The sequence below is a fragment of the Rattus norvegicus genome, chromosome 6 (genome assembly GCF_036323735.1).
Source record: "Rattus norvegicus strain BN/NHsdMcwi chromosome 6, GRCr8, whole genome shotgun sequence".
NCBI classification, from domain to species: Eukaryota; Metazoa; Chordata; class Mammalia; order Rodentia; family Muridae; genus Rattus; species Rattus norvegicus.
Window position 1 is genome coordinate 45,009,685 of NC_086024.1, and position 13,722 is coordinate 45,023,406.

The 13,722-nt window shown below is 46.6% G+C and overlaps 1 long non-coding RNA gene across 3 annotated transcripts in view; it reads right to left on the reverse strand.

The window, feature by feature from the left end:
• Window positions 1-12,674, reverse strand: part of LOC102550954 (uncharacterized) — a 39,948-nt gene extending 27,274 nt beyond the window's left edge. The window contains exons 1-2 of one of the 3 annotated variants that reach the window (XR_010052219.1): window positions 7,601-12,674; window positions 5,737-5,835 (exon numbers count right to left, since the gene is read on the reverse strand). This is a non-coding gene — a long non-coding RNA (uncharacterized LOC102550954). The remainder of the gene's footprint in view (window positions 1-5,736; window positions 5,836-7,600) is intronic. The other 2 variants (XR_001838342.3, XR_005505819.2) reach the window with 2 other exon arrangements.
• Between the last annotated feature and the right edge of the window lie 1,048 nt (window positions 12,675-13,722).

The window sequence follows — 13,722 nt, forward strand, 5'->3', positions numbered from 1 at the left end:
GGTGTGTGTAGAGTTCCCAAAGGAAGTGGGATACACTGGGCAGGGTTGTGCTTGGGCCCTACTTGTTACATCCTTATTGGCTACTGCTGTGGAGTTTTACACAGTTCCTTAAACCTGAGTGCGGGGATGCCCAGGGAGACACCTCAATGACGAACGTCTTCCTGCCCTCCATCAGGAAGCATCATGAGGCAGTATAGCCTCTCTTTCTTCCTGAGGAGCAGGGTCTATAACTCCTTCCAGGACAGCTACTCCTGGAATGACTCTTCACCCAGAGCCCAGTGAGAAGCTGTAGCCCTCGGGGTTGAGGGTCTCCTATTACCTGGTGGTTCCAAGTGCCCTCTGGAAACCAAGACTTCCAGAACCTCAGGACCTAACATTAGAAAGGGATCAGTAAAGTCCCACATGGTGGCTGAATGACAAGGAGCAGGCCACTCTTATGCCGTCTCTTAGCTCCGGGCTTTGTAGGTCTACAGTGTGTCTCTCCTGGGAATACCTATGTCTGTCTTCTTACCCCCTCCCCTACCTTTGGCCAGAGGCTGCTGGAGGACAGAGCCCATTTTTGCAGATGGATGGATGGATGGATGGATGGATGGATGGATGGATGGATAAATGGATGGATGGATGGATGGATGGATAAATGGATGGATGGATGCATAAATGGATGGATGGATGGATGGATGGATAAATGGATGGATGGATGGATGGAGATAGATAGATAGATAGATAGATAGATAGATAGATAGATAGGAATTATTGTCTGGCAGAGAGGGTAGATGATGGATAAAAGCAAATGGCACTTTCTTTTGTATGCCTATGGTGTGTATTTATTTATGTGCAGGAGTACATGTGTACATATGTGTATACACATTTACATGTGTGTATACATGTGTGTGTACATGTGTGTGTGCAAGCCATCCCCCTTGTTTATTTTTGGCTTTTTGGTTTGTTGTTGTTGTTTTGTTTTTGTGGTTTGGTTTGGTTTGGTTTGGTTTGGTTCGTTTGGAGACAGGGTATTTCATTGGCCTGGAACTTGCCAACTAGACTGGTTGGCCAATGAACCGCAGTGACTTGCCTCTTTCTGCCACCCCAGTGCTGGTATTAGAAGCAAGAGCCACCGTGCCCTGCTTCTTTTCCCATGAGTTCTGGGGGTAAAATACAGTTCTTTGTGCTTGCAAGGCAAGTATTTTACTGACTAATCCGTCTCCCAAGCCTCAAAGATGCTTTCTTGTGTCATGGCGATCACATTTCTGGAATGTCTGACCTATTTCTTAGATGCCGACTCTAGTCCTGATACCTAAGATTGAGTCAGTGAGTTGGAGTGTCCCAATGGGACCATCCCAGGATACCTGTAAAACAAATGGGGGGAGCAAGAGAGCCAGCAAAGTTAAAAAAATATCGTGGCTAGTCAGTCCATTTTTAGTCAGGAAGAGAAAAGCTATGGTGATACGGGCCTTTCCAAGAGTCTTGGCCCTGGGGAAAATCAGGTCTGAAGACAAGACCCACATCCCTGCTGAGCAAAGCTTTCTATATTTGAAAATCAGAGCAGAGAGATCCTCAGTAGAGGCCACAGCCAAAAAGCAGGTTTCTGTCAGAAGAGCCAGGAATCCTTCAGGCCTGGAGCTGGGGGAGAGAGTGCACCTAGAGAGTGTATATGTCTGAGAGTGTGATCTCTGAATGTCTTTCCTTGGCCAGAAAGAACCTGGAAAGGAAGCATCCAGAAAACATTTGGGAAAGGTCGAAAGCCACTACAGGAGTCCAGGAGTCCGCTGTGCAAAGTCAGTAGGCAGCCCATGAGCCATTCACGGGAGACAGAGAGAGAAAACGAAGAGGTCAAAAGAGCCCTCCAAACTGCTCCGAAGCACACATCATTCAGTTTGATCTTCAAGGACTCTGCTGACTGACACAAATTGTTTTATGTGACTTTCTGCCTCGGACCTGAAAGGACAGGCCTCTCCCAGAGATAAGACTGAAAGGGGGCGGCGTGGGGGTGCGGGGGAACTCAAGAAGCCATGACCTTGCTTCCCACGGGAGTGTTGAGCGCCATCTGCTGGTAAACAAGGAGCTCCTCATGCCTTTTGAAGAAGGCTGTTTCTAAGAAGTGGGTGTGTATGCAGAGAGAAACAGAGCCCTTCTCACTGGAGGGAGCCAGCTCCTCCTCCCCTGAACGTGGTATCCCGATACATAGCAATTATTCTGCAATGAGAATCCAGGGTTCAAAGGGCACAGTTAATCTGCCAAGAGCAAGAATGTGCACACTGTCTGCCGCCGAGAGTACCACTCCTTATCCCGAATTCAGTACCTGGAAGACTTCCTGGAACGTCGCTTGCTGAGTGAGTGGCTGAATGTGGCTTGAGTAACTGATCTTTTTGTCATATGTCTGTAGGAATCCAACAGAATAGGCAAGAATGAATGCAGAGGTTGGGGATTTAGCTCAGTGGTAGAGCGCTTGCCTAGCAAGCGCAAGGCCCTGGGTTCGATCCCCAGCTCCGAAAAAAAGAAAAAAGAAAAAAAAAAGAATGAATGCAGAGATGTGAACAGTAGCTGCTGTGGCAGCTGGTTCTCAGGATGCCCGGGACATAGCTGTCCCTTCTCCGTTTTCATCTACGGCATGACAAACACTTCAAAGCTCAGGGTCGACTTCACTCCTTCCTGACCCCTGCCCAGCACACAGCTGTCCTAGACAGCTACAGAAGGGAGAAAGAACAGATCAAGCTGGGTAGGTAGGTGCCACACTTCAAAGGTCCTTGAACCAGCCTGAAGTGACAGGTAACAGACCCCCACTAAAGGCTGTGAAGGAGCATTGAGAATGTAATACCTTATACCAGCTGCTTCATCGCGTCCTGGCTGGGAGCAAGACCCTCATTGTCTCAAAAATTCTGTGATATTTCAGCCCACCTAGCCTTTGTTTGTCTGTACTAACCCCTCCAGCCAAGCCCCTCCCCACCTGCCTCCCTTAACGCAGAGCCTTCCAGCATGCTGATCCTTCTGTACACAGACAAAACGGCAGCCGCTGCCTTGGCCGTGGTGTCTTTTTGAAGCAATGGAGCAGTGACTAAGACACCTACCCACCTCAATTAGCCATCAGGACAACTCCCAACGATACGATCACCGTCCAAGTACTCCAGTACCTGATCTCAATAAGCTTTTCCACTAATATTTCTTCCTGGATGATTCTAGGTTGTGTCAAATTGACAATTAAAATAACTACTCACCTGAGACTTTCACCTGTGTCCCACGACTCCAAGCCTTGCATTGCAATAGCCATCCCCTCCCCCCAAGGGAAGAAGACACCAAACATGGCCAAGCATCAGCGGCAACACGCCTGTGACTTTTTCACCTGCCCCTGGGCAAACAGTTGCATCGCTTTCCGACAGGGGAAGAAAGACACTCCAAGAGGGGAAACCAGTGGCCCAAGAATATGCAGCTTGCCAGCGGGCATCAGAGCTCTCTCTAGGCTTGCAGTACAATGACCCTGCCCCCTGCACTGCTTCATGAGGACCGGAGGCCAAGAACATAGGCTGACCCTCTTCTGGGGGCTTGCATCCTAAAAAACTTCTTTCCACCTTCTAGACATGCAGAGGAATGGCATTAACTCTGTTGAGGACTTGTGGGCTCCTTCGCCTATTCAAAAGGACACAGCGGAGAGGAAGGCTGCACGTGTGTATGTTATCAGCTCAGTAATCACACATGCTATGTGCCTGCAGACCACAAGACTGCCTGTCTTATCCTAGGCACATCACAGGGAACTGGGGACAGTACTACCCGTACCTGGACTGGAAGGTAGTTCCTTGGGCAGTTAAGGTTGACAGTAAGTGTGCTACTAGTTTTTATAGAGCTCAGAAAAGGCATAAAGGCCAGACCATATTGTGCCACCCGTGAGACCAAATTTCAGCCTAGCAATTGCTTGTTCGGCTTTCTGGGCCAGCTGTATCAGAAATACCTCATCCTATGAGCCCAAAGACACTTCATCCTGAGGATACAGAGAAACAGGAGACTCCTGACACGTGATCTCAACAGAACACACAGCCCAGCCACACAGCAGGAACTCTCTCCCACAGAGCAAAATCCCAGCTGCTGTAGAGGTGTTTGCACCTGCACTCCTCAGTTATCGATCTGCTGGGGGTGAGTAGGCATGCTGTGAAGTGCTGTGTTCTGGACCTGATGTCGCTATTGTAGTTATGAACTCTCTCTCTCCATCCATGGTTACCTGCACAAGACCTATACAAGATCAGGCCAACAAGAGCAGTCGGCACTCCAACCATAGCACTAGTGTACTCGGTAGGTTCTAGAAAGGGTAAGGGAAGAAGTGAAGATAGTGGGAGGCAGGCATGTTGGAAAGTGACTGAGGGGTTTCCTGGAAGAATGAGAGGGGGCCTGAGGGAAAATATGATTAGTTTGTAGATGTTCAAAATTGTCAAAAAAACAAACACAAACAAACAAACAAACAAACAAATAAATAAATAAATAAATAAATAAATAAATAAATAAAAGATTTTTAAAGAAGAATGACAGGTAGTATCTAAGACCCGATGATACAAAAATGATGTGCATTTAGTAGTGCACTTGGACTTTTGGATTTGTTATTTTCCAGTCTTGTGAGATATGATAGGAAACATTCTCAGTGCTGGGCAGGGGCAGGGGCAGGGAGCCATAGTTCCAAGCCAGCCCTGAGATCATGAGAATCACTTGTTCTGTGGTGGACTAGGCTATGATTCTCCAGGGGTTGGGGACATTTCATGCATTTTCCTTTAACTTGGGATATTTTCAACCAACAGTTGTGTGAGGATGAAACCCACTGTACACCGAGAAACATCTGTATGTGCGATATGAGGTTATGAGTCCTATTTTTTTTTTTTTGAGAAGAGTCATATTGCAAGCAGAGGGGTAAGAAGCACAGCTGCACATAGGGTGAAGCTCTGAGAACATAGTCATTACAGGACAGGTTTCTGGTCCCCTCTGAGGCGCTATTGAACAGTAATGGAGTCTGGCTCATTTACAAAGTAAGATCAGGTGACAGATGCCCTCATTGGAGCCTACATGGGGAAAGAAACAGGTGCTGCTGACAGAGAGGTTCCATAGTTTTCTTTCCCCATGTATGTGGCCCGAGAGCCAGTGTCAGCCAACAGACCACTTGGAGCAGAGTCATTTCTGGCAATTATCAAAGGCCCAGTGCCCAGGGAGATACCTGATCATAAGAGATGGGCTGGCCTGGTATGCCAAGCGTCTAAGGTTACTTCCTACTAGGGATTAAACAATGGAAGCTTCTAGTCTCATAATCCACATCAATGCCAAGGTGTTGGCAATCTGGCTTTTCCTGAGACCTCTCCTGCTGGCATTAGTTAGTTAGCTAATGTGTCCTCTCATGGGCTTTCCTGTAGGCACACAGACGCCTGCATTCAAATTTCTTCTTACAAGCACACTTTCCCAGTTAGATGAAGACCATGTTAAGGGCCTTTTCATCCTGTCACCTTTGTGAAAGCGACCTTCAGAGGTGTGGGGAGCTCAGAGTTTTGTGGAAGCACAGTTTATCCCTACCACCTGCCATCTGACCAAGGGTTTCAAGCACGGTCCTTGGTGCAGAACGTATGCTCAGAAGCAGTTGACACTGGGGTCTACGACTGACAGACCGAATCTCTTCCGTCTAATCAAGTCACTCCCTGCTGTCTCAGAGCCCGTTTCCCCACCTACAAAATAGAGACAACGTTACTTCAAGAAATGAATGAGTGGATTCCTCACCTCAGCCTATGCCACACTTTCTAGAATCTTCTCCTGGGTTGGAGGTCCCACTTCCTAAGTACCAGCGATCTTCACGTGCCTTGATGTAGCAAGGAAAATCTGTAAGACGCAAGCACAGTATTTCGTGGGCATGCGTCATGGTTTGAACAGGAAATATCCCTAGAGACTCTTGGTGACGTTATTTGGGGTATTGATGGGATCTTTAGGGACCGGCCTGAAGAAGTAGATCCCTGAGAGGGTAGCTTTTAGGGGCGTGTCCTGACCCTGTCCTTTCCTGTCTCCTCCTCTTGGCTCTAGTGGTAGCTCCCACCTGGCTGTTCCGACTCAGCACAAGCTCAGAAGCAATGGAGCCAACAGCCCTGAACCATTGAGAGCCTGAGCCACAGGGAGGCCCAGCCCACCCCACTCAATTTGCTTCTCTTGGGTATTTGTCAAAGGGACAAAACTCGAACTACCACAAATCTTATGATTCCAAATCCTCACCAAATGCCTCATCTGATCAACCTCCCATGACTCACTGACAAGCCACAGTCCCAGAGAAAGCCATTGGCTTTGGCATTGGAAGTTTGAAGGAGTTGATTCAGGGATGACGAAAATTCAGGCATTGTGACCCTTGACCAGGAACAGTTTCTTTTCAGGCTGCCCTTAAAACCAGCGCGTAGAGGAACAGAGTGACAGGCTGCGGTGGCCTTCATGCACACAAAACATTCATAGAGGTGCGACTGAGGCTTGTCGGTAACAGTAGGCAAGCTTACTTGCCTTGGAGCCTAAGTGTCCACATCCATAAGAACAGTGTGATTTAAAATGTGGCTGTTAGGATAACTAAAAAGACAAGTTAATTACAAATCAAGGCCCACCACGTGTGCAGTTATTTAGCTCTCTATAGTATAGTATGGTACAGTATAGTATAGTACAGTATAGTATAGTACAGTATAGTATAGTACAGTATAGTATAGTACAGTATAGTAGAGTACAGTATAGTAGAGTACAGTATAGTAGAGTACAGTATAGTAGAGTACAGTATAGTAGAGTACAGTATAGTAGAGTACAGTATAGTAGAGTACAGTACAGTATAGTACAGTACAGTATAGTACAGTATAGTATGGTACAGTATAGTATGGTACAGTATAGTATGGTACAGTATAGTATGGTATAGTATAGTATAGTACAGTATAGTATAGTACAGTATAGTATAGTACAGTATAGTATAGTCATGGCCGAGGAGCCATGTCAGCTGCGGTGGCTCCTCTGAGGTGACAGAAGCACAGGACAACAATTATTCACACCTTGACAGATCAGGAAGCAGAGAACAGGATCGGAAGTAGAACTCCGTGTATTTCTTATATGGCTTCAGTGAGGATATTCACTGGGAGTCTGTTCCTCCAACTGGAAGTTATACACAGATCTTACTAGGAGTCCTAGCATGGCAGCCATACAACACCAAAGACATGAAGCCAGCCCAGCCACATGTGGCATTCTTTCAACACAGTGTCACTCCCTACAGGACTGAAATAGGGGAGGCTGTGTGATGGCCTCTCACAGCAGCCCCAGGGAGCAAGCAGCATGGGTCTGGAGCCTCAAAGCACTGTTTAGAAGGACCCAACCGAGTTCAAGTGACTACCCACTGATAGTGGCCGTACCCGTGTGCCAGGCCAGGAGCTGCGTGCTAGGGCCTAAGACAACTGTTGGCTGGCACAGTCAGTGGCCAGCCCCAGAAAGCAGACCTTCCCAGCTACAAAGCTGTCAACAGGAGCTAGGAATACTTCCCACGGGAACAGAGCACCCTACACGGGCCCCAGGCACCGGTCCAGCAGAGCAGAGCACAGCGCGCAGCTGGAGGCCTGCTGAGCCAGTGCACACTTACCCAATTGTGCCAGGAACGAATGGAGAAACTGTATCTGCTCTGACGGGCTCAAAGCTGCCGTCTGCCCTGCTCTCCAGGTGCTGCCTTAGGAAGCCTTTTCAAGGACTGTTCAGGACAAGAACAGCTCTTCAGGGACATCAGGGCCTTCCCACGGGTCTCCTGTCAGCTTTTGCTGGAGGTTGGGGGTGGGGGAATAATGTGGAACACAATCCAAGTAATGCCATACTCTGTGAAGCCTGGAAGCGGCTTCCAGGGTGACTGTGTGTTTTGTTTCCTCTGGGTAAGCCCCGCCCCCCTTGCCTATTGGCCATCCCACAAGTCAAGGCAATAGGCATAAGCTGTCCCTTTCAAAGGAGGCTTTGCATTCATTTTAACCAGGCCTCGAACTTTGGGAACTCTCTCACTTCCCCAGGCATGCTAAGACACAGCTACTGTGTGCTCTGGTGCCTACTCAGAACTAGCATTTCCCATGAGTTCCAGAGCGAGGGTCACTCATGTCACTAGGAGAGCATTGATCCAGTCCATCTATTGGCACCGTGCAGAAATCAGGTAAGGACTCCTGAGGTGAGGGTTCCTGGTACTCAAGGAGGTCTGAACCCAATCTATCCCAGTTCAACTTAATGTCACTGTGACCTCTCCCCTCCCTGAATTGTCTCTGTGCATTCCCACCAAGAGACAAGAACAGAATGAGCTGGAAGATGGCAAGGATTGCAAGGGAGTTGCCCTGGTGGGTCTCGAATGTTTAATTAGAGCAACTAGAGTGTGCAGTGGTAAGGACCAGGCTTTGGTCATTCTGATGAAAGAGGAACAGTGGGGGACCAAGGCAAACTGGAGACTCTGCAGAAAATGGGAAACAGCAGAATGAGCACCTGATCGTGGAGAACCTGGCTTTGCACACTTGGAAGGGGTGCAGACAAAGCTGCTGTGCTTTCAGTCAGGACAAACATCCGGGGTGCATTAGAAACAAGAGTCCTCTCAAATACCTGGCTCGCAGCAGATGCTTCATGTACCCAGATTCAAGGCACAAAAAATGTTTGCCACCCGTACCTCCTGCAGGCTAGAAACCACACAGCGCTCTTAGCAGAGCCTGTCCAGTTGGGATGCTCTTCCAGACCAAGGCATCTTCTCAGCAATGCAGCAATGTGAATGTCTGTCCCCAGAGACCCAGCACCTTCAGGCTGTCCCCCATCCACCACAGGGCACCAGGATAGAGCAAGAAGCAGCCCACTATGATATTCTTCCCATGTTCGGTTTGTCTACAGGTCGTAGATTGTGAAAGGTTCATCTCCCTTGGACACAGGGGAATCCATTCCCCTTACCTGGAGGGCAGTTTGAAGAAGGCAGTTTGAAGTTTTAATTACAAAAGAAAGTAACCATTAGGTTTTCAGTAACTACACACTTCACCCTGGCCCAAGACTGGCACTTCTCCCTCTGTACTTCTGCAAGAATGGGTGCTGCTTGGGCAAGCGTCTCATATGTCAAGGTTACTTCATGCTAGTATTACTACAGACAGATGAGAACACCCAGCAATGCTACCCACGGCCCTGCATGAAGCAAACGGTAACAGAACCATTACTCTTCCAGGGTACAGCATTCATACCATTCCATGCCAGTGACAACTGTGAGCCCCAACCCCCTGAAGTCAACCACCCATCCCAGTAGATAAGAACACACGTCTGTACCCAGAATGTAGGAGCCTGCAGGAGTCCTGGAGAATCCATCTTGTGTAGAGTTTAAACCTATATGATAAACAAGCCAACCATCATTCTAGCATGTGAGGGGAAGGAGTCTGCAAGCGCCCATCCCTATTTGGGGAGCCATAGACAGTTGATGACTTCTGGATGAGGGAGAATCAGGTTCCTTAAGGGTACAGCCCCTGGTTGGTCAACCATGCTTCAGGGATGCCTGCACACCTAGGAGTATATGGCAACACAAACGGGACTCATGGGTTATTAATAAAATAAATCAATAAAACATGAAGTCGGGGCAATAGGAAGATAGGGTGTATCTGGAAGAAATGAGAGAGTAAATATTTTATACACACACACACACATATGTTGTTGTAAAATATAAAAAATAAAAAAGTCGGGTTTTCTTTTATCCCCACTAGGTCCCAGCACCAAAGTACCCCAAGATATCTGCTGGATATCTTGCCAGAAGCACACATTCCAACTCCATGGTGGCCCAGACCAGCCGCCCCACACTCCATTACACTTAAATCTACACATGAACGAACACACAACACAATAACCTTTGGCCCAATTGATAAGATATAATTGCCCACCTAAACATACAAAGCCCAGTACACATCCATCCCTTAAAAACATTAATAACAACCTGTAGATACACAGAGCGGAATCTAACATCACCTGCCATGGCTTCTCGCCCTCTCCCTCCTGTCTCTTCTCCTTTCCGTTCCAGTCTCCTCCTCTTCCTTCAAACTTTTCTCCTGCCCATCCTTCCTTCTCGTCCAATGACAGGACTCCTTCTATCTTGTACCTGCCTCCTCACCTGTGAATATATATATGTATGTATAATTTCTTAAAGGATTAATAAAATAAAAAAGGTAAGATAAGGAGCTGACTCTCAAAGGACTTGGAGCTAAAAAGGTTAACTCAGACTCTATCTGCCTCGGAAGAAAATCTTTTAATAGCAGAGAGCCTACAAACATGAGTATAGCCCTTGGTATACCACCCAGGTACACTTCCAGTTCCTCCAATGCACAGATGAGAGATGCTTAAGTTACTCCTGTGCCAATATAACCTTTGTGAAGGATCACGTGTATGTATAACGTGAGTTTGTATTTAAGTGTGGTCTAATCATTCAGTTTAATAGCAAACGTGTGACTTTTGTCTTTCCATAACTTGGATTTTATCCATGCTTGGTAATGCCACCAAATAGTATTAGCAAATATTGTATTCAAGTGTGTCCAAGCTCGTTTAGCCAGCACCACAACCTACAGACATCATTTCTCTTCTAGAAGGAACTAAGAAGAACACAGCCTGCCCAAGGGCCAGACCCTTGGTCCCCAAGTCACTGCCGTCAGACACTGTCTGACCTCTGCAAGGATGCCCTCCAGGATTCTCAGTACAGTGTGTCACAGAAAACCACAACTAATGCTTCCCTTGTCAGTTCCCTCCCAACAGTCATGCCTAGAGCCTGTGAGGCGTTCACCGTGTGTTCTCTAGCTATGCATGCGCTCAGCACGTGTCTGGTACAGCAAACCTTCAACACACGTCAAATAAACAAACGCATGAAGAAAGATTTGCTGGGAACAAATCCAGCGTTAAGGAAAATAAAGAGGAAAGAGTTTTACTATTGAGCGTGTGTGTGTGTGTGTGTGTGTCTGTGTGTGAATGCATGTCTATGTACATATATATTCAGCCTAAGGGAAAATATACATATATTTATATATATATATATATGTAATCATTTTTAATCTCCAAGACAAACCAAGGAAGAGACACCTGCTCCAATTCACAGATGAAACAAAAATTATTCCGGATACAGGAAGATGCTTGCATGTTCATGCTCACCAATACTTGTTTTAATGTGAAAGATTTTGAAGTGGGAAAAACCACATTAGTGAGTTTTTTTCCTAGAGAATTCTCCCACCTTATCTGCCTTTTGGGGAGTCTCTCGGCTCTCCTTACTCTGTGCATTGTAAAAGGTGGACAGTAGTAGGGTGAGTCACCCCGTCTGTGGAAATGAACTTTGTCTATTGGAGAAACGGTCATTACTATCATGTAGATGCTCCCTTGTTTTGCATTTACTTGCAAATTCTTTCCCAGTTCCTGATTGCCTATGTTTGTATAGCATTTGAATTCTGCAAAGAATAGGTTTCTTTTTTTTTTTTTTTTACATTTTACTGGTTTCCTCATTAAAACAAAGCACCCTTGACATGTATTAATTAAACACTTTCACAAAGTCATGATTTTACTTTTATCTTCATTGTAACGGCACTTAGAATTCAAACCCAAGGTTATTGGTTCCTTCTGATTAATTAATTACACACACACACACACACACACACACACACACACACACACACACACACACACACACGAGCTGATGGAAAGTTCTTTATCATTAAGTTCTCTGTCAAAGGCAAGCAAGCTAACCTTGGTTTAAAAATAATAATAACCTTGAAAATAGGTTAAGAGAGCTCAGCATTAGAGTGTGTGCTTGGCATGCTTAAGGATGTGGGCTCGGTTCCCAGTGCAAACACACACACACACACACACACACACACACACACACACATACACACACACACACACACACACACTACACTATACTTACACCATAGCACACTAACCTAATTCAAAAGACCTTTGAAAAACTGTGTTTTCCTTTCTTTGAGATAAGTTGAGCTCAGATTTGCCATGGAGCTGAGGGTCAGTTTGACCTTCGAATATTCCTGCCCCCACTTTCCAAGTACTAGGATTACAGGTGTGCGTGACCACATCTGGGTTATACCGTGCTGGAAACTGAACCTAGGACTCTGTGCCTGTTAAACAGATACTCTGAAACTCCATTTTTTTAACATTGCCTGGCAAGGACTGAATCAGAAAGCATACTGAATAATGTAGTGGGTCAGCCATCTATGAGAGCTTTCAATTACCAGGATAGCATGCATCCCGCCCTGTCTGTCTGTCTGTCTATCTATTGCAAATGTTTGTTTGTTTGTTTGTTTGTTTGCTTCTTTGTTCTGGGGGTTTTTTGGGCTTGCCTGCCTGAACCTCTGCCAGATCCAAAGGTGCCTGAGTGCTCCATTTCCAGCTGCTTTTCAGAAAAAGTAGACACGTGGTCAAGGCCAAACGGCTCAGGTTAGATGGAGGTGGGTTAGAATGAACAAAGCCCGAGTTCAGCTTCAGATGCCTATTCAGGAACACCTGCCTTCCCCAGGATGGGATCCAGGAAATGGTCTTTCAGAGGTGCTATGTGCAGAAACCTAGAGATATCCTAAAAGATTCCCCCCATGAAGATGGCAGCAGCCCTCTAAAGCAGGAAATATTGCAGCTGAGTGACCCTGAGACAATAATCCCAGTCTCTCTCTCTCTCTCTCTCTCTCTCTCTCTCTCTCTCTCTCTCTCTCTCTCTCTCTCTCTCTTCCTCTCTCTCTCTCTCTCTCTCTCTCTCTCTCTCACACACACACACACACACACACAGAGAGAGACAGAGAAACAGGCAGAGACAGAGACATGGAGACAGAGACAGAGAGAGACAGAGAGAAGCTTGATGGATAGCTTCTGGGGCCATGCACTCCTCAGTGCACCCAGATACACCTCTCAATACTTTTTCTGAGATTCAACTTTACCACTTTTCCTGGTTGATTTTATATTTCACCTTGGACTAACTAACTACGATAGCCAAGTGTTCATTTCAACATCCAGCTAGATGTTGCAGCTAAAGTAGATTTCAATGTGACTAATGCTTGAGTTTGCCAGGCACCATGATGCACTCCCATAATGCCACCAGTCAAGAAACAGAGGCATGAGGATCACTGTGAGTTCAAGGCCAGCCTGGTCTACGTAGCAATTCCCAGACCAAGCCAGCACTATATAGAAATACCCAGTTTTGAAACAAAGCAAGCACTCCAATTGGTAGACTTGGAGTGTGGCTTGGGGGTCTCCTCCAATCAACAGAAAGACTAAAGGAACACCAGTGGAGAAGGAATCCTGTCACTAGAAATCCCTGCACTGGGCTGCAGTATCATCTCTCCCCTGGGTCTCCAGCTGCTGGCCTGCCATGCACACATCAGACCTATATCCACCATCATCCACTCAAATAACAGACCAGGAGCCCACTGCAGAGCTGGGCTTGCTGAGAGGCTGTGGGGCAACAGAAATGTGGTTGCTATGACTCTGTAGGTAAAGGAGGGTGAGAGGCAGTGGCAGTAGGACTCCTCTTCTGTTCTGCTCCAGGCAGCTCCTTTACTTCCAAAATCATCGCCATCTTCAGCTAAATAAATAAGAAAACGTCTGACCTTAAAGTTACTGTTTGTCTAGGTACAAATCCATAGGCCACCTAAAACGTGACAACATTAAAGACAATTAACGTTAAACCTCCCTATTGTTTATAGACTTCTCTATAGAGAGGTTAATGGAGAGAATAGGGTG